The 25,006-nt window shown below is 44.2% G+C and overlaps 1 long non-coding RNA gene across 1 annotated transcript in view; it reads left to right on the forward strand.

The window, feature by feature from the left end:
- The first annotated feature begins 16,045 nt into the window (after positions 1–16,045).
- The window catches only part of LOC138730921 (uncharacterized), a 70,002-nt gene continuing 61,041 nt past the window's right edge, over positions 16,046–25,006 (forward strand). The window contains exons 1-2 of the long non-coding RNA XR_011339117.1: positions 16,046–16,292; positions 21,019–21,075. This is a non-coding gene — a long non-coding RNA (uncharacterized lncRNA). The remainder of the gene's footprint in view (positions 16,293–21,018; positions 21,076–25,006) is intronic.

Genomic DNA, 25,006 nt, shown 5'->3' on the forward strand with positions numbered 1-25,006 from the left:
CTCTCCAGTTCAGGCATTCTCACATACATTACCCCTTCCTTTCATCTTGGGAATGACCTGAAATGACCTTTTGCCTGGCACTAGACGTGACTTAACTGATAATAGCAGATACTGGGGGCCTCAAGCGGTGGCTTGTCTGAGCACGTAGAGAGAGGAGGGGGGAAAAATCCCTTTTTTTTTTTTTTCATACAGAAAGCATAGGTTTCTCTTTGTAGCATCATTTCCTGCAAGGTAGCAATTAATGATACCATCGCCTGTTTTATATATATATATATGAGATATATATATATGGTTATTGCCTGTTAGACAAAACCCTTCAAGAGCTTTCCTTATAGCATCTATCCCGAAGCCGTTATAGGAGCAATAAGAAATAATCTGGCTGTAAGCAGTTAAAACCTCCCCACCCGAATTTTGACGCCACTGGCTACTCTGCATTGCGTCTTCTCCGTCTTTGTGGTCCCATCTCAGCCAAATACTTGTTGGAACAGCACAAATGTCCTCCTGTCTTTAGAGCATCGCCACTTTTAGGTGACTAATCTGGGCACAAGGTTATTATTTTGCTTCTTAATGTCCCTCAAAGCCATCGGGGGGAAGATAAGATTGCGGACTCGCTGGGTTTCTGGTTTTATTTTTGCATTTTAACTATTTATTTGGATACTCGGCCAGGCTGGGTGAGTTGCCACAGCAACGACTCTGAGTCTTGAACATGAAAGGGCTCTTATTGTGCCATGTGGTGCCTCAGAGATACAGAGAAAGAAGGAGGCGGGGAGGAGAATTCCTCTTTAAAGAAACAATAGTGAGACATTATGTGAACTTTTGGGGCTTTATAATAAAGTTGGAAGGGAAAAAAAGGGGGGGGGCTACAGCAATCTGTGGTGAAAAAATGCACTGACTTACAGAACTTAGGACAGAGAGGTGTATGTTTTTATAGAAATATTAATTAATTAACTGTTAAATAAAAGCTTAATATATATACATGTGTTTAGTTCCTTTCCCCAAAAGATCATTTAGCTTGTCAGGCTGTCAGACTGCCCAAGCAGATCAGAGCTGAGGGTCAGAACCCAAGGTAAAGGTTTTATTTAATTTTATTTTTTGAACTTTGTTCTGCCCATCCTTTCAAGGGCAAGAAGAAGGGGTGAGTGTTAAAAATGTCCAGAAAGGTACCACAGTGCAGTCTGGTTTCCATTGTACAAAATAATGGGGCGACTGAAACTCCAGATAATGGGAAAACATGGATAATAGAGTTACTAAGGGGTGCGGAGCAGAAATAAGTGAATGGCAGTGAGTTAGGTGCAGGGGAGCCAATTAGTTCAGCTTTTTCCACTGTTTTGACCAGATCCAGTCTGGGACTGAATGTGGTGCCACTGGAGCATCCCTGTGTTGGGCTCGCTGTGTTCCAGAAGGGTTTATTTGCTCCAGACCTGTGCTGAGCACCGCGTTTGGCTTTAACCTGCTAGACCTGTGCTGGTGTGGGGCAGCTCAAGGTGTCTCTGCTCTGTGCCATGCTCGGATGGCCATTCCGTAGAGCTGGGAGTGACTGTGTGCAAATGTATCCCCAAATATTTAGGTTTTAAGTTCTTGGGGGCCAAGGAGTTTCTCTCCAAGAGCAAAGAGCCCTTATTCTGTTATGTACAGCTCTACCTAGAAGTGGCTGCTGCTCTGAAGACCTTACTGTCACCGCATCTTTTGTCATTAAAGAAACCCTTCCCAGATGTGCTGCATATAGAAAATAACTCTAATGATTTGTTTTCTTCCACTGAAGAGTCCTTGTAGCCGTAGCCCCCGTAAGCAGGGTGGCAGCACTTTGCTTGGGTTAACATACTCTTTATTTTCTCTTCCCTAGCTAGTCTGAGTATGCACTGCAGAACTCGTGAGCACTGCCACCTTGTCACCTGCTGCAGCTGAGAGATAATGCATCACCTTTGCAAAGAGCCATTTGCAAGCCCATTCAGATTTTTCTCCTGAGTATTCATGGCAGCTTTAGGTTTTATCAGAATTTGGGATAAGGGCAGAGAGGGGGGAATCTGTAATGGGGGAGCAGGGATGGACCTGGTCAAGATGACATCTCAAGACCTTCCTCTGCTGTTTAATCTTACGAAGCTTGTTTTGCTAAGCTTGAGTTGGCAGTGAAATGTTAACTAATGCTGGCAGGCAAACCTCAGAACTCCATTGTGTGAATTTTGGGTTTTTCCTGTGCAGGGACAGGTGTTGGACTCGATGATCCTTGTGGGTCCCTTCCAGTTCAGGACATTCTATGATTCTGTGCCTCCCACACTTTGATGCAATTCATCTGCAGCGATTGCACAGCTTGCCCTGAAATTCATGTGGTTTCTACGCTTCAGTCATTACAACTGAACAAAGTTCTTGGAGTTCCCCTGAAATTTCAGAGAAATATCACCTTTTGACAAAGGCAAAAAAGGGAGTTGGGGATTGCCTATGGCAGAAGGGTTGGAACTGGATGATCTTTAAGGTCCCTTCCAACCCAACCCATTCCATGATTCTATGACTTCACTGGAAGTTAGTAGTACTCAAGCAATTTTAAATCAACCATGTGTCAGTTGTACAGTGCTCCCCGTTCCTCTTTGCCTTGTGCTCTGCAAATCCTAGGGTATTAATTGTCAGCAGTATTAATATCAGACGTAAAGGTATAAAAACATGGTTTAATTAATATTGTGGGAGTAACCATCTCTTTGTGAAGTCTTTGACTCCAGGGTGCTTAATCTCATAATCTTGTTACACATTTGCATGTGCATTGTGCATACGTACAGCATTTGCTGCCCAGGAACGTTTATATAACAAGATTGCTTTCCCCCAGCATTGCAGTGCATGTAGTTTAATAACTTTAAATTTTGAATAATATTGTACAACTGCTTAGGATTACTTTCACTCTCCGGTACAGTTCAGCCTCTATTCTTAATTAATTACCTAGGTTTCTAGCTCTTCTTTTTTAAAGGACTGTCACTAAATTGAGTGAAGTGGATTAAATTACTGTTGTAGGTGAAGGACAAGGCGACTCATGGTTTATTGCCTGAAAAGCATGACTGCCTGAAGTGATGATGATTGTATATTCCAAAGGATGTTAAAGTGTCAGCTGTCTAAATGTCTCCGGTGGAGATTTCATAAAAGATTTCTGGTTTCTTTCATATATAGGATGCCTGGAAGTTAGGCTGAGATCTGTCAGGATAATATTGGCACTAAACCTTCCCCTAATTCTCAAAATACATGGGAGTGTGAGATTAAGAGAAAAAGCTGGGATAAATCCCTAATCTCTTTATCAGCAAGGAAAAACGAGGCAGTCAAAAAAATGAAGCATATTTGCCTTTGGTGACTGGTCAGGTTAAGGAATAATGGCATATTATGGGTTAGTAACCAATGGAGTTATGCCTGGGACTCGAGTGGCTGTGGCCTCTGCTGAGTGTTTCAGGTTCAAAGGCTTTTAATGGTGCACGAAGGAGCCACAACACGGGAACACCTGTGCTTGCAGCCGCCCCGCGCGAGAAAGGTCAGAGCCTGGGTCCCTCCGCTGCCCGTTACACAGCGACAGCCCAGGCTCAGACGCAGCATTTGACTGATGTTCCCTGGGCTAGTTACACTTTGTTAATTATGTTGTCATCATCTTTGTCTTCCCTGCTCTTCTTGTGGTTATGCTAAAGGCTCCATCTAGTCACCAAAGTCCCTGAGGCAAGTGTCTTCTATAGGCACAGGTTCCTCTGAAGCCAGCCAAGAGGTGACATGAAGCAGAAAGTGGATATGAGGCTGTGAGAATATGACTGGTGGTGTTTGCTCCAAAAATTTCCAATCTGTGTTTAATCCTGTATTTGCAGAGGGTCTGTCACAGTGGGATAACGGGTGCTATGGAACAGGGATAAGAGCAGCTTATAATACGTGGCAGGAATGGTTATAAGCAACAAATAGACTTGCTAAACTCTTTATGACTTAATCTCAAAATGCTTATGTATTTAATTATGTACCTATTGTGTTAACTCTTCATAGAATTGTAGACTCATAGAATAGTTTGGGTTGGAAGGGGCCTTAAAGATCATCTAGTTCCACCCCCTGTGATGGGCAGGGACGCGTTCCTCCCCAGCTTTCTTGTAGCCCCTTCAGGTACTGGGAGGTCGCTCTAAGGTCTCCTCGGAGCCTTCTCTTCTCCAGGCAATACAAGGAGCTTTACAAATGGAGCTCTTCTCTAGCTGTAGAACAGAAAGGACAAGGAGCGCAGAGTCCCAGCGAGCTAACGTGAGCCCAGTACTCAGAAATGCTCCTCCCAGTCTGCCCAAAGAGAGACCACAAAAAACCTGCTGCTCGCTTCTTTTCTGATATGGACAGGAACTTGCTTGATACTCTGAGACTTGGAAGCTCATTTCATATCAGACACCAGGCAGTTGTTTCCTCTTTAATCAATTGCTTAACTCCTGCTTGTTGACAACACCAACAATAAGTGATGTAGATAAGCCTGGGTTATGAGGAAATCTTTTTAGAAACTGTGGAGTACATCAACTCTGTGGAAATGGCTGTTAAAAGCATTTATATTACTTAGTAATTTGAAAATAGAGAAAAAGAAAAAAGGAAATGATGTCCATAGTGAGTTGGATACTATTTGTGCATCTCGGGAGACATGAGCTGGAAACTGGAGAGTTACTTAAGAGTTTTGACCCCTGAAATTTGTGTTTCCTTCCAACTGGCAAGCGAACAGTGCTAACCATATAACAGAGCTGAGTCTGTCTTGCTGAGTTCTCCAGCAGAATTCTGCTTGAGAGGAAGCTTCAGACCCTGCTCTGTCTCTTCCCTTCCCACACGTCCTATCTGGATGGTGCCGTGCTGCTGCGCATCATGCAGTGTGGGCCTGACTGGTGTTGGAGGTTGGGACTCCTGATTTATGGTCTCACGTCTTCCATTAATTTCAATGAATGACCTTGAGCACATAACTGCAAACTCTCATTTATGAGTGGGAGTAGAAGTATTCGGGATGCCTTGACGTGAAGGCTCCCAGCTGTCTGCGTATTCCTCTCCCTCAGCACCCCGGTACGTGTGAGCTCCCTGTGGCACCGCTTCAGTTAACAGCCAAGTGTTGAAAGGTGCTGATGACTGACTTGGAAAGGCTCAAGCAGGGACAGTTCAACACCTGCTGCTCCACCAGCTCAGGTGAGGGGCAGGCAGCCAGCCTGAGCATCCCCAGGAATCACAGAATCACCAGGTTGGAAGAGACCCACCGGATCATCGAGTCCAACCATTCCTATCAAATACTAAACCATGTCCCTCAGCGCCTTGTCCACCCGTCCCTTAAACACCTCCAGGGAAGGTGACTCAACCCCCTCCCTGGGCAGCCTGTTCCAGTGCCCAATGACCCTTTCTGTGAAAATTTTTTCCTCATGTCCAGCCTGAACCTCCCCTGGCAGAGCTTGAGGCCATTCCCTCTCGTCCTGTCCCCTGGCACTTGGGAGAACAGCCCAGCTCCCTCCTCTCCACAACTTCTGTTCAGGTAGTTGGAGAAAGCAATGAGGTCTACGTGAGGTACGGAGAGTTCAGTCTACATGTGCTTTAATTAACAAACTGGAGATGGCAAGAGTTTAGGGAAGACTTGCTAAAGTGAAGCTTCTGAAGCAGGCTGAGACCTCCAAATTGCAGGAGCAGAATTTGTGTTGTACCTGAGAGGTCTGCGTGTAGGCACTGATCTGGTGAAACAGGAGCATTCAGATCGAAGGAGGCACCTTTAGGGGGCAAGTTTTTTTCCACTGGAAGTTTCCAGTAGGAGGAAGATAAACTGCTAATAAAGAAAGAAGGCAGAGAAATTATTTTTCCTCTTTTAGAAGTTCTTTGCAATAAGAGCTTTTGGGCTGAGTTGCCTCAGCGCTCTGCCTGCCCGCAGAAGGCCGTGTACTTTGCAGAAGAGATTTTAAAGGTCACTAATCTAGCAAGAGGCAACGTGACTCTTGAGCTGAGTGCTGTGATGCTCCCCTGGCGAGGGGGAATGCAGGTGTCGGTCCCCATTCCAGGCGCTTTATCTTGGTTTTGTCCTAGGGCTGTTCAATGCAAAGCAAAAAGAAGCATTGCTGAGTGAAGCTTTTGGTGTTTTCAAATACATGTACGCAATAAATATCTGTCTTTAAAGGCATTGCACTTAAAATGCATGTTCACTCTTTATTGACAGTTGTGACTTTCTGCTGAAGTTCATAACAGAAACCTGCTTTGATCCAGACAGGTGTGCAACGCTGAGTACTTTGCAAGTTGTTCTTTCACGTGGCTGCTGCTTCTGAAATACTTTAAGTGTGTTGATGGGTCAGTAGACAGGAAAACAGGGAGGCAGACTATAGCATCTCCTTGCACCGTGGAACAGGAATAGCAGAGAACCATCTGTTGCTCTTGCTTTGTTACATTAAAATTGCATCTCAAGTAGGTGGGCTTTTTCTTCCGATGTATAGGTTATATTCATAGGCAAGTTTCATTAATGATTATAATTTAATTGCTTAAATTTCTTGCATGCTGGTAGAAAAATAGCGCCCCTGCGTAAGTATCTGAAGCACTCTGGAGTGTTTTTTCCTCTCCTGCTCCTGGTATTATGGCTTGTTTCTCTAAACGTTGTTTTTATGTAATTATTTGTTTAAATGTCAAAAGAGCTACAGATCTTGCAAGCACTTACCACTAGGTGTAGCACTCAAAACCCAGAGTTTTAGTCCCGCTGACTGTTTTACAATTGTGTATTTATGGCAGAAGTACATTTTAAAGTGGTTTCCAAGTAAACACAACACAAAATTCTGCTTGCATGAAAGCTGTGTCTGTATTTATTGGATTTACCTCTAACAAATGAAAGGCTTTTGCTTCCATAGTAGCTACCGAGGTGGTTGCTTCAAGGTCTGTAGTGATACCTGAATTCGCCCAAACATGTTAAAAAACTACTAAATCATTAAACAGGCTGATTAAAAGAAAAAGTATTATGTGCAGTGGGGTAGTGCCTGGTTAAAGGGGTGATGACAGTGATGTAAATAGACAACAGCATTTGCAGGACAGGGTGCTTTTAAATTCATGGGAAATAAGACAAACATCCCATGACACTCGCTGTGACCCTGCAAACTGCTTAAATGGGATAAGCTAAGACAAGTTACCAGCAGGCAAAGAAAGGATGAGGGAGATACCAAAAAGAGTTCTTGGAAATAATCAGCTATCGGGCTGGAAGGGGAGGGAATGCGTAGTTGATGGAAAAAAGAAAACCCAGCAGATGCTTTCAGGTGAAATTTAACAATCAGTTGGTGCAAATGAAAGCTGTTTGGGAATTTCTGGATAAAGAACTTTGGATAGTAAATTGTCAACATATCCAAAGCTGAAGTTTTCATGGTGTCAGTTTTAATGACTTTTTCCATGACCTCTTTCAGATGGGAAGATGAGAAGAGAAGGCTCCAGGGAGACCTTAGAGCAGCTTCCAGTACTGAAAGGGGCTGCAGGAAAGCTGGGGGGGGTCTCTTGATAAGGGAGAGCAGGAACAGGACGAGGGGGAATAGTTTCCCCAATCTTGTCAAATAAAATACTGTTGCATTATACCGAGGTTTCTCAAATCAAGGTGGTCACATTTGAAATACTCCATCTGGGACCACCTTGCTCACGGGGATGCGATGCAGCCACTTCAGAGCTACAAGACTCAGGGAACACCTCAATCACAGATGCTCCATGGGGAAAAGCCTGTTCACTCTCACATTGTTCCATGCCTCTGCAAAGTGCTTGGGGAACCCTTAGCAAAGCAATGACATCCCCAGAGACAGGCAGTTACACTCCTAGATGTGAAAACTTCAGGAAAATCTCATAAAAAAATCAAACATTGATATGGTTCTGTTATTGTAAATCTAAAAAATGAAGTGAGAAAATGAAACTTGTCACCTTCTCCCCCTCCCTGCCGCAAGAGACTACTATGAGTTAAACACAGTTTTACATAAAGAAATGCAGTATAAAATCCAGAGGTAAAGCTTAGCAGTTCTGTCAGTGCTGCAAACTTTGCTTTATAAATGACTTTCCACTCCTCTCACCCCACTGCAATTCCAGAGCACTGTGCATGCTGGTTAATGAAGACCTTTTTTGTTGGAGTGCCAAAGCTGAACTCACCAGCAACTTTAAGTGGAAAAAATGAAATGGATCCATTTGTTTCATGGGTTTGATGCGTATCCTGTGAAAAGCACTTGGAGCTGAAATTTAAGGCAGACTGTACAGGCTTTTAGCTGAGGGAGATGATTAAGGAGATGGATGTTATTGCCTTGGGTTTTAATGTCTTGGCTCTGTTGGTTTGCATGTAGGCAGCTGTCATTTTTCTCTGAGATGTTTAGGGACTTGCTTTTGCCGAGGGCTCCTGGAAAGTGCCTGGGAGGTGCTAAGTCCGGAGGTTTGCATGTGGGAACTGGTAGACTTAGGTTCTCATTCTGGCTAGCCACATAGTAGGGTGTTTAATTTATGTTGGAAGAGCCCATCAGAGGAACGTAGCCATTGCCTTGCAAAGAAATCTTCATCTTTGCCAAGGCTGCATGATCAAGGAGACCAGAAAAGCAAACGTCTGACCTTGTTCTGGGTTTTGTAGGAGCTGCAGTTAGATTGAGGGTCCAGTCTCATTTCCATGCCACTGCAATGTCTGCAATTCTGCCTTTTGACCTGCCCCTTGCTCCTTGTGGCTATTAGCTGCTCTTAACTTTCTTACATTCAGATTCTGGCATTCACTGCACTGTGGTCTTCTCAGCTGAGATACCTTTACCAGCCTGATGGCTTTGCTGGGATTAGGTACCAGCAAACTCATTAATCTTCTAGGGACTGATAGGTGGTGAGTCCCTTTATGCTGGCAAAAATGCATCCAGCCTATTCAGTAAGTGGCTTTTAGGTATACATGAGCAGAAACAAATCTCTAAACCTTTTGCCTTTATCAGAAATGACTAACAAATCTTGTTGCCCCTCCTTTTTATTTTCTTTAAGTATCATGTCTTATTGAGTCTAGCTGTATTGAGATTACAGAGCACAAATAATGTAGCTCAACTCCTTCAGAAGATTTGAACTTCAACAGCTCTCTACAAGCATTTATCATATGTACCTATGCACAGAAAACATTTTGCCTTGAGACAACTCTCCTGTGAGAGAGGAAAATGAAATTCCCTGAGCTCACTGCTGTTGCTTGTGCAGTTTGTCTTTTCTCCTCCCTCAATCCACTTTATTTTGCCTGGAATATAAAACAATAGGTTGTCATAGGAAATGCTTCCTGTCATTTATTATCCTACAATAAAACTCTGAAAAATCATAGTTATTCTAAATTGTGAACCTGAAACGTGTTATAGGTCAGGAGGAAAGAAACAGTTCAACGTTTGAGAAATGCAAGGGAAGAGTCAGCAACCGAATGTGAATCGTGGCTTCCAATTCCTGTGATTCTGTGAGATGATGGACTGCTGACCACGGCTGGCTCAGCCCGTGTGAACAGAGCTGGTCACTTCGACCTTAGCAGAGCTGCTCCACTTTGGCCAAGCCCCGTGTAGGATGGGGTCATTTCCAGCAGGTAGCGTTCTGCTCTGGTGGGAAAGAGTTCATGGAATCCTAGAATGGTTTGGGTTGGAAAGGACCTCAAAGCCCATCCTGTCCCACCCCCTGCCCTGGGCAGGGACACCTCCCACTGGATCAGGGGCTCCAAGCCCCATCCAACCTGGCCTTGAACCCCTCCAGGGATGGGGCGTCCTTGACTTTCCTGGGCAACCTGGGCCAGGGCTTGAAAAGGCTTCTGCTGCAAAAAGGCCTGCAGTCAGCTCATTTGGAGCTTCAAAAGCAATCACTGAGTGGTATGATACTGTGCTTGCTTCGCTCCACTTTTTTCTTTCTGATGTGTAATTGCTTTACATATTTACGTAAAGTTGTGTTTGAATCCCCTGGAATTTTGTGGCTGTGGCTGGATCTTCCCTGTGTTATTTGTAGCCATTTGTCAGTGCTGTCTGATATTTATCATAGCAATCTTTGTAACGATTAAATCCAGTTCCTTTTGATTATTTTTAAGCAGGGGTTTGAAGTGTCTTGCCCAAAGTTGCATGGAAGAGCAGTGGGATAGTGGGGCAGGCTTGGAAACTACTCTGCTGCACAATAACTGGTCTGTCCTCCTGTCCTAGCAAAGCAGGTACTTTGCACCATCTTCAAAGTTAAATTTCACATGGTTTAACTTTTAATATGTCTAGGTTACCTCTGCATTCTGGAAAACACACCAAATACCTCAGTTTAGTATTTCATTAAAAAAATAGATGCAATAACTCCTTCTTTACCTTGGTAGATCCTGAAGCTGGAAGAAATATTTAGCCAGTTTGGTCATTCTCTGTATATAACCATACAGTTCCACTCAGCTTCTTCCCTCTGAGTCCAGCCTCTCAGCTTTGACCAAAGTGTATCTCCAGCAGGATATTTAGTCTTAATAGTCTAATACTTTATCACCAGTAACAGTGGTTAGCATCTTGTCCAAATTTGAATGAATTTGTCCAATTTGTGCTTTCACTGCAGCTCCGTGAAAAATCCTTCTGTAACATAGATGTTAAACATTACTATGGCTACCTGAGCAGAAAGAGAAGGCCAATATGCAGTGTTGCATCACCCTTCCTTTGAGATGGACTCTTTTGCTGCTGGTACCAGCTCCAAACCTTCCTCCTTCAGCATCCTTTGCTCTGTTAGCTGGTATCTGTAGTCCAGTGATGTGATCTCCTGGAGACACCTCTCTTAGGATGTTGGTGTACACACCATTATCTAAAACCAGGCTGAACTCTTCTACCTGTGTGGGCTGCCCCCTTACCAGCTGAGTGTCTAAAAGAGTGAGGTTTCCTGGGTCCTTTCTCAGTGCAAGGTAGGAATAAGCTCTGCTGAATCAACGGGAAGCAAAGGAGAAAAACACATCTTTGGAAACTCGCATCTCCTTGTCCTGCCAATGGAGATTTCCAGCGTGGCCGTGTTGTGATACGTAGTCGATGCCAACCCCCATGCTTTGTTTACAGCTCTGCTGTCCTTCGCTGTTTTGCCTTTCCTTGTGGTTGTTGTACACTGGGATGGCTTGCAGAGGACCACTTCTCTATTGGGCTCAATGCTTGGAGGCACTATCCAATGTTTCCTCCGAAGCTGGGGTCTCCTGATAGGAAGCCCACACTGGAGCAGGTTTATCCTGAAGGTCTGCAGCCTCTGGGAACCTGTGAGCTTTTTCATCTGAACTTTCCCCCTGTCCTGCTGAGGAAGGGGAGTGGGGGTGTGTGTGTCTGGCTGGACACCAAGGTCAAACTGCCAGGACAGACTCTAAAAGTCACCCCTGCGTTACACCCCATCAGTCAGACCACCTCTCCCAGGCTGCTAAAATGAGAAGCGGAAAGGACTGGATCTTTCTCCAGGCACTCATAGGCAGAACAGATTTTTCTGCAGTTCCAGCAGGAACCTAGGAGCCCAACTCCTGCTGAAAACCAATAGATTTGACGCTTCTGAGTCACTTAAGTCTTTTTGAAAAGCTTTTCTTTTAGCCAAGTGCTGACATTGCAGTTAAGAGGACTGGAATTGGAGCCCCACCCTTTACAGTCTTTCTTTAATTTGTCCTTTCCTACTAAGAATTGAAGGATGGATGCATCTGGAAACCAAGAACAATGAAGATGAGAGCCAGCAGACAGTACCCCTTGGAAAACTCTCTTCTTTCTCATGGTAGCGCTTGGAGTCGTGACGAGGCAGCATCGACAGGTAGGGCTAAGAGTGCCGTAGAGCAGTGCTGGCACACGCTGCAGTGCCTGCTGCTTGCATATGGTGGAAAAATCATGATGCGCCTCCAATTCCTCCGGGCAAAGAAGATGCTGTAAATAGCATGGCCAAGTTTCAAGCTCTCACAGTACAGTGGGAAGCGATCCAGGCTTTTCTGGTGTCAGGAAGGAGAGCAAAAATGCATTTTATGCATCCTAGGGGGAAAAGAGAAGCAAAGCTGCCCCAGCTGGATTGTTAGCTCTGGGAGGGGCAGGCATTTGGCTCTCATTAAAAGTGGCAACATCTGAAGTAACAATAGTTCCCTATTGGATCTTGGTGGATGTGCGTTGGTGGGCTCCGCTGTTCATGCCGCCGCAGAGGACTGATGCCACGCCAAAGTCTGTTTCAGGTCTGCACCCTAGGGCATAGTTTACTGGTTAAAGAGAATATGTGGGCAGCACCCCAAAACCCAAGTCATTTCTCTGTCCAACGCTTGTACCATTTCCTACAGGCTTTTCACTAATCCAGGCTTTCCCTAGCCTTTTGTCCTGACTCGGATGTCTGAAGGAGACTGTGTTCTCTTCTGTTGCTCAAGGTCCATCTGGGAGTCACTTAATAGGCACAGTGCATGTCTTTTCTTTCTGCTCCTTTATAATCCTGCCTGACTCTTTGCTCTTTAAGGGCCCTAATTGCAGACTCTAAAGGGTGTTTAAGCACCTCATTCTCACTTAAATTCAATTTGGACTGTTAGCTGGGGTGTCATCCTGCAGTCTCAGCTGAAAAGGCAGCTGAGTTACAGGTAGGACTGATCCCAGTTTCCCTTGGAGAAACCAATATCCATGTGTCAGGACAGAAGGCACAGAGCTGAGCTCATCTTGAGGCTCAGGAATTGTAGCTTTGGCAGGCAGTGACCCATATTGTTTTAAAATAGTTCACAGGGGAGAAAGGTTTTGAGGACTTGAATGGCCCGCATGATTTTTCTTTCAAGAAGAAAACTGGAGGTAGAGTGTTTTCCATTTGGACACAGGACTCGTCTGAAAGCTAGGCCAACACTGTGCTAAATAAATCATCGTGCCAACCGCTTATGGGTAATTAGGCATGAAGGGAATCAGCAGTCTGCTCCCTCCGTTGTGACTCACAGACGGCGTATTTGCAATGTGCCTTTAGCTTCCAGGGCTTCAGCGCTGGGCCACTCGCAAGAAAAATGGATCCTGAGCGTTCAACAGCCTTGAGGTATCAGCAGCTCTATCGCTAGTGGTGCAGGGAGGACGTCTGCGGTGACAGTCCAGGGAAGACTTTGAGCTGCTGGAACATGTCCAGAGGAAGGGGAACAAAGCTGGTCTAGAGAATGAGACTTACGGGGAGCAGCTAAGGGACCTGGGGCTGTTTAGCCTGGACGAGGCAGAGGGGAGACCTCATTGCTCTCTGCAATTACCTGAAAGGAGGTTGTAGTGAGGTGGGTGCTGGTCTCCCAAGTTACAAGCGACAGGATGAGAGGAAATGGCCTAAAGTTGCTCCAGGGGAGGTTTAGAGTGGATATTATTTCTTTATTGGCAGAGTGGCAAAGCATTTGAAGAGGCTGCCCTGGGCAGTTGTGGAGTCTCCATTCTTGGAGGGGTTCAAAAAGTGTGTAGATGTGGCACTTTGGGACACAGTTTAGTAGGCACGGTGGTGTTGGGCTGATGGTTGGACTGGATGAGCTTAGAGGTCTTTTCCAAACTTACCGATTCCATGAGTCTATGACAGTGTGTGGTTACAGCTTGAATAGATGAAAGAGTTCTCTTGTAGAGTGCCAGGAAGGGCTGAAGCACTTGTTCATTTTGTGGACAGCTGTGGTGTTCGTGTCTCTTAGCCTGTTACCATCCCAGGGTCATGCCATGGCTATGAAGCACCTATGCATGCTCCTAAGGTGCTTCAGTGTTGTGTCCATTCGTGGTCCCTTCTTCTGGTGGCAATTCAAGCTCCCGGATACCACATGGAAGCAGGCGCCTCTGCTGGGCTGCAGGGGTGGTAATGAACAACTGAGGGAGACAAGGATGTCTAAAATCACCACAACTGTTTGCTAAGCGAATGTGTGTTTAAGCCTTGGGTTCATCAGTCCAGAACTTTAGGGTAATTCCTTTTAGTCATGAAGAAAATGCTCAGTCCACCTGTCTTCAACGTCTGGGGCGCAAGGTACACCAAATAAGTTTAGTTCATGGCACAGCCAAGAAAAGTGTCTGGGAGTTGGTCCAGAGATAGAATTCCAATTTAGCTGCCTGCTAGGAAAACACCCTGTTAGGGACTTTCCTAACCAAAGGGAAGCTTCGGGATATGAAGAGAAAACCTACCAAAGGGAAAAGTCTTTTGGTTTGTGCATTCACGTTTGATTAGCCTAGAATGGCTGCTTTTCCAAACCTGCAGGAAACTTTCTCTGGGGACTTCCAAAATCTCTTCTGATTCAATAACTGGAAATACAGCATGGCTTTGCCGAGCAGTTTGAGGACTATTTCCTTTTATGCTCTTGAATGAAATTGGGAAAAGCAGGGATGTGTGGACAATTAAACTATTTTAAAAAACCCAACCAACCAACTTTGTTGCACTTAAGAGCAAAGGACTCTCAGTGGTTCTGAAACGTATCCACGTGGATACAGTCCCAATGTCCACTATTAAAATTTGCAATCTAAATTGGGGTGTATATTCATAGAATCATTGGTTTGGGTTGGAAGGGACCTCAAAGCCCATCCAGTTCCTCCCCTGCCATGGGCAGGGACACCTCCTGCTGCATCAGGGGCTCCAAGCTCCATCCAACCTGGCTTTGAACCCCTCCAGGGATGGGGCAGCCACCCCTGCTCTGGGCAACCTCGGCCAGGGCCTCCCCACCCTCACAGAAAACAATTTATTCCTAATTCATCCAAATCTCCCCCTTTTCATTTTAAAACCACCCCCTCTCATCCTCTCCCTGCCCTCCCTGATCCAGAGCCCCTCCCCAGCTTTCCTGGAGCTCCTTTCAGTCCTGGAAGCTGCTCTAAGGTCTCCCAGGAGCCTTCTCTTCTCCAGGCTGAACAACCCCAACTCTCTCAGCCTGTCCTCATATGGAAGGTGCTCCAGCCCTCAGATCATCTATGTAGCCTCCTCTGAACCCATTCCAACAGATCCAGGTCATACTCTAAAAGCCTGAGCCATTTGGAATCCAGGGATTTCATCTCTGTCGTGGTCTGTCCTGTTTAAATCAGGACCCACAGTCTTGTGAAGTTTGGAGTTACTCAGACATGGAGGTCATGATTGAGTCCTAACATATTTTAAAATGCAGAGCAATATTCGTTATCCTAGAGGTCTGAAAGTGATAATGGCCCATGCAGTTGTAATTCTGATTAGTCCTCTTCACTCTGATGACATTATGGTTTTTGTTATTGTGTTATAATTCTTGGGACACCGGGTGTTTTCATGGGGCCAGCAGACTTCATTCCAAAAAGGCTAAATTTCTGTTTGTGGAGGAGATTTCAGATGTGAGAGCGAAGTGTAACCTGAAGGAAAAAAATTGGAAAGCAACCGAAAAGCTGGAAGTACAATGAAGTGCTTTAAAAACCAAGGCAAGCAGTTTTGTAGAATTGCTTTTCTGCGGTGATTCTTGTGACTATTGAGAGGAGGGGGGGGTTCTGCTGCTCAGTTTTCGAACGCTCAGCCACAGCGTTATTGTAACTTGCAAACTGAAGTGCTAAAACCAGTCTGTCCTGTACAGGTCACTGAAGTAGACACAGATCTTGCCTGAAAGCATTTGTAATCTAAAACTCTGGCGCTGTTCCCATTGAAGGGAAGGACAAAACTCCAAATGGAACAGGATTAGGCCCTAACTAAATAAACGGGGCTCTTTTTTTCTCCCCTCTTTTTTTTTTTGTCCCTGGATATTCCTTACCTATGACAAATTCAAGCCACTTTTGTTCAGGACTGAAGAAGTTTTGTCTGAAAAAACTTCTTTATGCAGCTTTCTCTCCCCCTGCTTTAAAGCAGGTTGGGAGAGACAAGATTTGAAAGAGAATTCCCTTCTGTTATTGAAGCATTTAATCATTCTTTAGAGGCTGGTGCAGTTTTATTTTCTCCGGGGAGTGAGTAGCATTAGCCGAAGCATAAAGCAAACTCTACCAAGTGTAGAAAAAACTCAGCCTGATGTCCTGTTTGCCAAACTGACCTGCAGGTCACAACCTGAGTTTATTGATCTGTGGGGCCTTGTCTGGGTGTCGGGCATGTTTTCTGGACTTTGGTTTCAGCTGCATTCCTGACTTCTGAAAGAGTAGGGGGTGTGGATTTCTACTAGGAGTAACCACTGGGAAGGAAGTAATGTTCATTAAGTGTGCAGGCAGTGCAGGACTAAGCATGCTCGGGGAAAAAAGCTTTTCTCCTTTTGCCTGTCAAGCCCTATGTTTGAACTCATTCCAGAAGGCCGGATTTACTTTTCACGAAGAAACTGTACCTGGCTGGACTGCATTTTTCTTTCCCTCCTTAGGCACTGGAAGGCTGGAAACAATATTCTTCAGAGCACTCAGTCGTGCTGCGTGTGAGTCTGCAAGGGGACAAGGAGGACAAACTTTGCTACCTGGGAACTGAAGGCTCCGTAGGTCAGTAAGAGGGGGGCAGAGGAGCAAACTTTTGGAGCAGCTTTTGACTTTGAACTCCTGCCTTTGTTTTCTGCTCTCCTGTATCCCTTCCCATCTTTAGCAGGGCTGAACTTTTAGAAGAGTTTAGCAGTTTTCTGCTTGTTCAGCCTCTCTGATAAGGTAAATTTGGTTTAAGTGAACATATTAGCAGTTTTGTGGGAGCTGAGCTTAGTTTTTTAAAACTTGAGTTGCATAGAAGTTTATTTTCTTTCCTTTTTTTTCTTTCCTTTTTTTTCTTTCCTTTTTTTCTTTCCTTTTTTTCTTTCCTTTTTTTCTTTCCTTTTTTTCTTTCCTTTTTTTCTTTCCTTTTTTTCTTTCCTTTTTTTCTTTCCTTTTTTTCTTTCCTTTTTTTCTTTCCTTTTTTTCTTTCCTTTTTTTCTTTCCTTTTTTCTTTCCTTTTTTTCTTTCCTTTTTTTCTTTCCTTTTTTTCTTTCCTTTTTTCTTTCCTTTTTTCTTTCCTTTTTTCTTTCCTTTTTTTCTTTCCTTTTTTTCTTTCCTTTTTTTCTTTCCTTTTTTTCTTTCCTTTTTTTCTTTCCTTTTTTTCTTTCCTTTTTTTCTTTCCTTTTTTTCTTTCCTTTTTTTCTTTCCTCTTTCTCTTTCCTCTTTCTCTTTCCTCTTTCTCTTTCCTGTGGCTCCTATCAATGCAATCCTTTGCTTCCAGTGTGTGCGTTTTAACAGACTGTTCCCCTTTCTCTCCCCGCCCTCCCCTAAAAGCTGGGAATGAGACTCATTCGTGAATAATAAACTCTGTATATTATCAAGCAAATCTTGTGGCTTGTTCATGTGATCAGTTCCATCCTGAGTGCAGATATTTTGCTTTTCAATACATTGCAAAACTGTTAGCAGAGGGGTAAGAGAAAGCAATTTTACTTGATAACAATGTGTTTTAATGTATTAAGTATTGTGCTTTTGAATTTAAGTGCTCTCCGCTTCTTGGTTTTAAAGGCATATTTAAAACTCCTCTCTCTTGAGGTTTTGAAATATTCCCAACCTGGGGAAAGGGCGGGGGGGGGGAATGATGTTTTTTTTGAGATTTTGTGCTGCCTAATGGAGGTTTTTCTGAACATAGGCCAAGTGGGCAAGAAACAAAATGACCACTGAATCAGAAGTGAAATGGACTCAGATTATTAGCAACTGGCTGCAGTTAACGATTGTTTGAAGTAGATGAGAAACATTTGGTAGTTTCTAGTAAAGTTTGGCCTCCAGTGTTCTTCAGGATAGTTGTATTGCTTATCACAACTTAGCATTTCATTTTGTAAGTGGGAAGAGTGTGCACAGCCTTCAATATTTGAATTATATGAATTTGATAAACTTGAGATAATTTAAGTAGCTATACATGCAAGCGTAAAATCCTTGTTTAAAAGCTATCTATTGATTTTTTTGGGGAGCTATTTTAAACTGGAAGTTGATTTCCTCTGCAAAGGATCTCAGTAAGAGGAAAAGGGTAGCAGGTTAGTTGTGGTGCATGCTCCTAGTTGCAGGGTTAGTTCACAAACTACAATGGGTTGTGCTGCTGCTGCCCATTTCCAGCTGCAGGCTCTGCAGAGCCCACCCCCCCCAGCATCTCTTCTTTGCAAAGGGCAAGAGCAGAGCAGAAGGGACTGGGTTACACTGGGTCTCTCAGTTGATTCCCACCGGGATTACCTGCCATGTGGACACGGAGGGACGGGGAGCAGCGAGGCCAAGCAGAAGGAATCTGCAAATGACCAAAGCTGCAGCTCTCTGATCTCGCCTTACGTTTATCCCCTGAGATCCAAGGAAGTGTTTGATGAGAGAAGGCTGGGAACATTTCTTGGCATTTTTTTTTCCTCTTCTTTGATTTCGCAGCCTACAGGGAATTCTGGAGGCAGTCAGGCTTGTGCTGCAGATGGACATGAACTTGAGGTGGCCACGGCCTCGTCTCTCCCCTCTTTGCACACACCACCTCCATCTCCCTAGCTGTGAAATGGGGAGGGTCTTTTGTGATGTACTTTGCATATTTATTGCAGAAAAATGCCTTGTATTTGCAGAGAAGTGATAAAACCAGGCTGCTAAGCTACACATCCAGATTTGGGTTTTGAACACTAACTTTAGGATTTAGCTTAGATCTTTATAGTGATGATGGAAAATATTGTCCTTGTCCAGGCAACAGCACGGCCTTCCTCTTGCTATTGTTCATTTTCAGGTATCCAGGTCCAACAGCGTCATGTCAATCTACTTCATGCGCAAGATATAATTAAGGAGAGGAAACACTTTTGGATTATTTCGTTTCCCCCCCTAGGGCTGAGATTTTGCCATTTATGGGCTTGAAGGAGTTGTAAGCAGGAGGAACTCTTAGGCCATGGAGCCCTGATGTTATCAACCCCACCAGTGATGCACAATAGTTAAGTCCATTTACTATCAGCCAGATTTTGGTCATTTAACCCTCTGGCCTTTCTTCATCTCCATCCTTCATCTTCCCAGTTATCACTAAGGCAAGTCCGCTACTGTTCATTGGTTGGATTTAAATCCTTTATTCTTAAAACCAGGCAGAGGAATTCCATAGTTCCTGGAAAGGCCCAGCTCTTTCTAAGGTTTCATTTACCTCCAGAGTGGGGCAAGCTGTTGCAAATGTGTCTAGTGTGGTTTTCTGTTTGTCTTTCATGGTGTGCTGTATCCTGACTTTTTGAAAAGATTAAATGGGGAAAAACTTACAGTGGGTCTCTCATCTCTGAGTTCCATCTGGGATCTTGCGCTTTAAAATGGAGGCATCTGCTGAAATCAGCCATAGTCAACAGGCAGAGATGAAATCTGAATAGAGGAAGCAACTGGTGCAGGAATAGGATGTATCATATTGCCTCTCGCAGTAGGTTACCTTTGCTATGAGTCTGTTCTTGTCCTGGGGTGTGCAGAGCAGCAGCACAATGGTCTTGAGCTTCTTGGTCTTTGAGTTCTGGAATCCTCAACATAAGAAAGATATGGAGCTGTTGGAACGGGTTCAGAGGAGGCTACATAGATGATCAGAGCGCTGGAGCACCTCCCATATGAGGACAGGCCGAGAGAGTTGGGGTTGTTCAGCCTGGAGAAGAGAAGGCTCAGAGGAGATCTTTTAGCGACCTTCCAATACCTGAAGGAGGCTACAATAAAGCTGCGAAGGGACTGTTTACAAAGGCTTGTGGTGATAGGACTAGGGATAATGGGTATAAACTGGAGAGGGGCAGATTTAGACTAGACATAAGGAAGAATTTCTAAATGATGAAAGTGATGAGGCCCTGGTCCAGGTTGCCCAGGGGAGTTGTGGCTGCCCCATCGATCCAGTGGGAGGTGTCCCTGCCCATGGCAGGGGTGGAAATGGATGGGCTTTAAGTTCCCTTCCAACCCAAACTGTTCTATGATTCTGGAGCAGTTAATTGGTGCAGCTTCCTTGTTTTGGTGGTTGCGTAGAGGCATCCTCCTAATGCCTTCTTTGAAAAAGTTGATGGCACAGAGCATTTTGAGTACCAGGATGTCAGGACTCATCTGAAACACCCTGGCTAAGTCACCCAGAAAAGCAAGCCAGCTGGTATCTGGCACTGCTGTAGAAAACCAGACCCCAAATGGGTGCATCTTTAATGGGTCATGCTTGATCTACAGGTACTTAATGTGATCTGTTCACATAATGTACCCTTGTGATTATTGGAATGTTCTCTGAAACTGGGCAGGACTTTCCATATCGCTAAGTGCAATGAAGCATAAAACAAATAGGGGATGATTTATTTTAGAGAAAGCTGCACTGGATGACATTGTGTGTCTTTTGAGGAAGCACAGAGTTCGCAGTACATGTCAGAATGCACAACTGTATATTTTCATGGTTAGCATAGGAGTGCAAGGCAAAAGAGTCAGGCAGTCTTTAGAGTATTGCAGGCAGTAACGTGGATTATTGCCCTGAGCTTTTGTCCTTGAGAAGAGCCAAGGAACAGCAGCGCAACTCATTGTAGGTTGTTCTGTCTAATGTTTGATTTGAGCCAGATGATCTTGGTTGTTCTTGGGAAGGTCTTGAATGTGCCTGTCTTTCCCCACTTTCCTTGTCCCCAAGAGCAGTGTGTGAAAGTAGATGCAGGGAGTGAGCCATGTAGGAGCTAGAAGCCTCTATTCTGGCTAAAAACATCTTTACGCGTTCATAGTAAAACTGATTTCCTTGCCTATGATTTCGGGTGGAGGCTGCGTGTCTACAAGTAACTCCTTTTCACCAGAGGGTTTTCACAGCTCCACTACTCTGGAGAAACCACATCTGATGCTGTGCCCTCGGTCAGCTCTTGCTCAGGTCTGTTCCTGAGCAAATTGTAGCCATATGTAGAGTCTCAGTGTCCAAGATTACCATAGGGCCACCTGAAAAGCCAGGGATCTGCTCTGCTGAGGAGCTTCAGTAGTGCTTGCCTCATCTCCATTGACTGTTGCTTCACTTGGTTGATTGAAGCAATCTTTCTTTCCTCTGCACGCTGCTGGGTTCAAGGAGCCATCCAAAGATGCAAAGGCCTTTAGAGCAGAAGCAGCAAGACATGGATTGCTGAGGAACACTTTCCTCAAGGTATTGATTTTACTGTAGTTTATCCTAGAAGGCAGAGAGATACTGCAGGTATTACCACATCATCACTATGGGTTTGAGACATAGAACAGAGACCGTAAGCAAAAGACAATCCTTTAGTGCAGCACCAGTACTAATGGTGAATTCCTCCATTTATTTTTACAGGTAGCAGTGGGAATGAGAACAATTCTATTTACAATATTGTTCACGGTCTTCACAAATGTAAGTACATACACAGATCAAAACCGCACTGTATTTCACTGCAGATGGAAGTGTGAGTCTAATGATCAAAGAACAATACAAATGTTAATGTGTGTGTTTGTAAAAAAGCAAACAAACAAGGGAACTAGGGAAAAGTTACATATTTGACATTCTCTTGCTGGCTTTGCACAAAATCAGGGTTCTTTTGGTTTTAGATCCTGCTGTATTTGGGCCAAAGTTGCCTCTGGAGAAGTCTAGGAGGGACAGAAGAGGAGGAAAAGCTTTTAGTTCTGTCTATTGAGAAACCTCCTGGGTAGCAATTTCATAAACTCCTGCGGGACTGAGGAGTCTAAGTCCTATTTTTAGAAGTACGGTGGGAGCTTAAATCAGGCTTTAAAGCTTTTAGGAACCTGAAAACACAGGTAGGAGCCCCGTGGGATCTGTGAAGTGTCTGAACAGGTTATGTGCCTGGCTCTGAGAGTTAATACTTAACTTGCCATTGGGACGTTAGTAAGAGCCACTGGAATTGTGCATGAACCATAGAATGGTTTGGGTTGGAAGGGACCTTAAAGATCATCTAGTTCCAACCCCCCTGCCATGGGCAGGGACACCTCCCACTTCATCTGTCTCATATCCTTATAAATCCTGTATCACCTCATCGAAGAGGAAGCGCGATTCACAGCTACTGGAGCTTGAGTTTAAGGTTTTCAATGGATGTAAGTGATTTTGAGCATGTTATCAATTGCTTTAAACCGACAAGTGAAAATAACGCCTGCAACACCCACTGTTAGTGTCTGTTGGTGCCTTATTTCTGTGTTCACCAAAGTTCACGGGATTTTTTTTTTTTTGTCAGAGGCTTCAATTTCTGCCACAAAATTAAAGCTGGAATTTGGTGCAGATTCTGATCTCTATAGACGTTTGTGAGAGTTGCAGCCTGAGCATCTGGAGCTCCTTCTTGGGCAAAGAAGCAGAATTTTCTTCATTGCATGCAAATTCTCCCAAGAAACGGGTGCCTTTCTGATTCTGTGGTGCTGAAAAAAACTCAGGTGCTTGAAAAAAACGAGCTTTGTGTTCGCAAGGCAGCAGGGACCAGGGTTTCTCCAAAGTGCCTTTGTTTGGGTATATGTAAAGCTATCAATGCGTCATTCTTTCTGCTTCAGCTGTTAGAGACTCCCATCTTCTCTCTTGATTTTACCCAGAATGCTTGCTGCCCTTGAAGGTGTGACCTGTACCTTGGGCTAATTTATTTCTGTCATGGCTGCAGCATTTTTTAGAGGGCAGCAGGGGTAGGAGAGAGAACAATGAATTCAACATGGAATATAAATCCCAAGTCTGTAGCTTTCAGACATTCCAGTACATACTCTGCTCCTTTCTGCCCTTTGGCATTCTGCACGGCTTGGATTAAAAGGGAAAAAAAAAAAAGGCAGGCATTTGTATAACTAATCAGGTGAGGTGGGGTAATCCCTTCGGTCACACGCACTGGCAGGTATATTAACAGTTTGCTAGGCTTCTGAACCAGTTACAGTGATGCCCTAGTTTATAAACCTGAGTGAAAAATCTCACCTTGATGGCCTACAAGTGTCTTGGATCTCAGCACTGTTGCTTTCATTCATTTAAATTTGTGTTGTGGCATGTGGGAGGACAAAGGCTATTTATTGGCTAAAGCTCCTTTTGGACCGCGGTGGTAGAGGGTGTGATGGATTTTATTTTATTTTATTTTATTTTATTTTATTTTATTTTATTTTATTTTATTTTATTTTATTTTATTTTATTTTATTTTATTTTATTTTATTTTTTTACTATTTTTTTTATTTTACTTTATTTTTCATATTTTTCCTTTTCAGTTCTTACAGACAGTAACATGAAACTTCAATGATGAATAAGCACTGAAGCTTAAACTCTGCTAATACTGAGCTTAAGCACCTGGCCCCTTTCATTATCCTATTGAAAGAAGTGGGTTTGCTCTTCTGACCTGCCTGTGCAGCTGAAGTCTTCCCCTCCTGCCCCATGCAGCTCATCAATCGCGTGGAGTTTCTCTAGGGCAAACGTGGTGCTTCCAAGGAGAAAGGCCAAGCATCATGTGCTGTAGTGGGTTATAGTGAGCTTTGTTGGACCAGTCTCATGTCCTGGGGATGCGTGCCAGCCCTGAGATAGATGATACAGTGTTCATAGACCCCCTTCTCCCACCTCAGTTGGGTTTTTGACCAATAACCACTGAGTCCTCTGCAACTGGAGGCACGAAGTAGTGAACCCTGGCTTGGGAAGATGATGATGTTGAATGAGTTCCTGGGCTGACTGGTTGGACTCTGCGATTCAGACCAAAGTTTGGTGTTCGGGTTTGAGTACATCGAGTTCTCTAGCAGAGGAGAGGCAGCTTTAAGGAGCTGTACCAAAACATGAGCTTCCCATAAAGCAAAGTTACTGCTTTCCTTGGGAATTTAGGGCTTCGGCTTCAGAGTGGTTGACCCAGAAGTACCTGGCCCGGGGTTACTGCGGTGGGTCAGGGCAGCGAGGCCAGCTAGGAAGGTCAAGCTTCAGAGAAATGCTGAGTGCCGTGGAGTTGAAGCATATGAGATTGCCAGGTGATTTGCTGTGAGCTGTTGCCACAGAAAGCACTAAATTAAACCAGGATAACTGAGTTCAGTGAAACTTCAACCGGTCTGGCTTGAATTCAAAGTTTATAGTTACTTGTCATGTGATTTGGGTTCCAAATGGGTCCATGTCCCACAGCTGTAAATGTTTTTCTTCCCCTAAACATTTTTGGCAGTGAATCACTCAGAAACCTTTCTGTAGCACCTACTGCTGTAGAGAGGAAAAGCAGAGCAGGACGTATCGATTCAGAGGAGAAATGCGGATCAAGAGAAGGTTTATGATTTGTGCAAGGGCAAAGGGATGCTCTGCCACAGGAGAAATGAAATGCTTCGTTGGTATGAAGTGCATCTTTTCGCACCTCCACTTTCTGTGCTGTGGCAAACGTTTATATATGACCCCCACCAACATCTTGGTTGTTACTCACGGAACAAAGCAGCCAGGGCAGGGCGTTCAAGCATGTAGCCTCCTTGTATCTTGGCATCTTTGTGTTTATAGGTCTCGGTCTTTTTACTTTGCCCCTAATAGCAATAAAGTCAAACAAGATCCGGTCTTTGCATAGCATTGCCACTCTCCTAAAACAGAGGGAGGAAGGAAAAGAAAGGCAGTTCCAGCACAGAGGAGACGCTGTGCTCCTGTAAATGATATCTTGAGCCTCCAAGGAAAACCTGAAAGAGAGAGAGAGGAATACAAATTCTTAACACACAGTAGCAGCCACCTTTTTTGATTAAGCTCGATGCTAAAACACATCTCACAGGGATTTTTTTTTTGTAGGAAAGAGTTGCCTAAAATGGTATTTCTTCAATTTTTCCACAAGGGCTGCATTTTAATTGAAATGGGAAAAAATTGGGTAGTTTACAGCTTGGAGGGAAACTTCAAGATTTCAGAGTTTCTTCCACTCTTGTGTCACCACCATCAAAATGCTTTTGTGCTCCAGGCATAAATCAATGTGTGCAGCTTGATTCCTGTTGTATGCCTGTCCCTCCATGAGACTCATGTCTTGGCAAAGGTCTTCAGTTTTTAGTGCAGAGAGTATTGTGGGATAGGATGAAGGTTTCTTCTGTGGACAGGTTTGGCTTCTTCCGAGGCTCACTTTCATCATATGGCCTTTCATTTCATTTGTGTTTTCTCCTTGCCACGTGGGATGGACAGATGTGGAATTCAAAAAGAGAAATATAATAATTGGAATGCTTGATACCCTCTGCTGAATTTAACCCCTCATTGTATTAAGTGCTGTAGGTACTGAGTAGGAGTCCGTGACCCTGAGATGTGGCACTCAGGAGGTGGCAAAACAAAATGTTATTGCCAGTTTGGAGATGAAGAATTGCCCAGGGCACCTGATCCACCTTGTTTTGTTGCCAGT

Source organism: Phaenicophaeus curvirostris, chromosome 25, assembly GCF_032191515.1.
Source record: "Phaenicophaeus curvirostris isolate KB17595 chromosome 25, BPBGC_Pcur_1.0, whole genome shotgun sequence".
Taxonomy (NCBI): domain Eukaryota; kingdom Metazoa; phylum Chordata; class Aves; order Cuculiformes; family Cuculidae; genus Phaenicophaeus; species Phaenicophaeus curvirostris.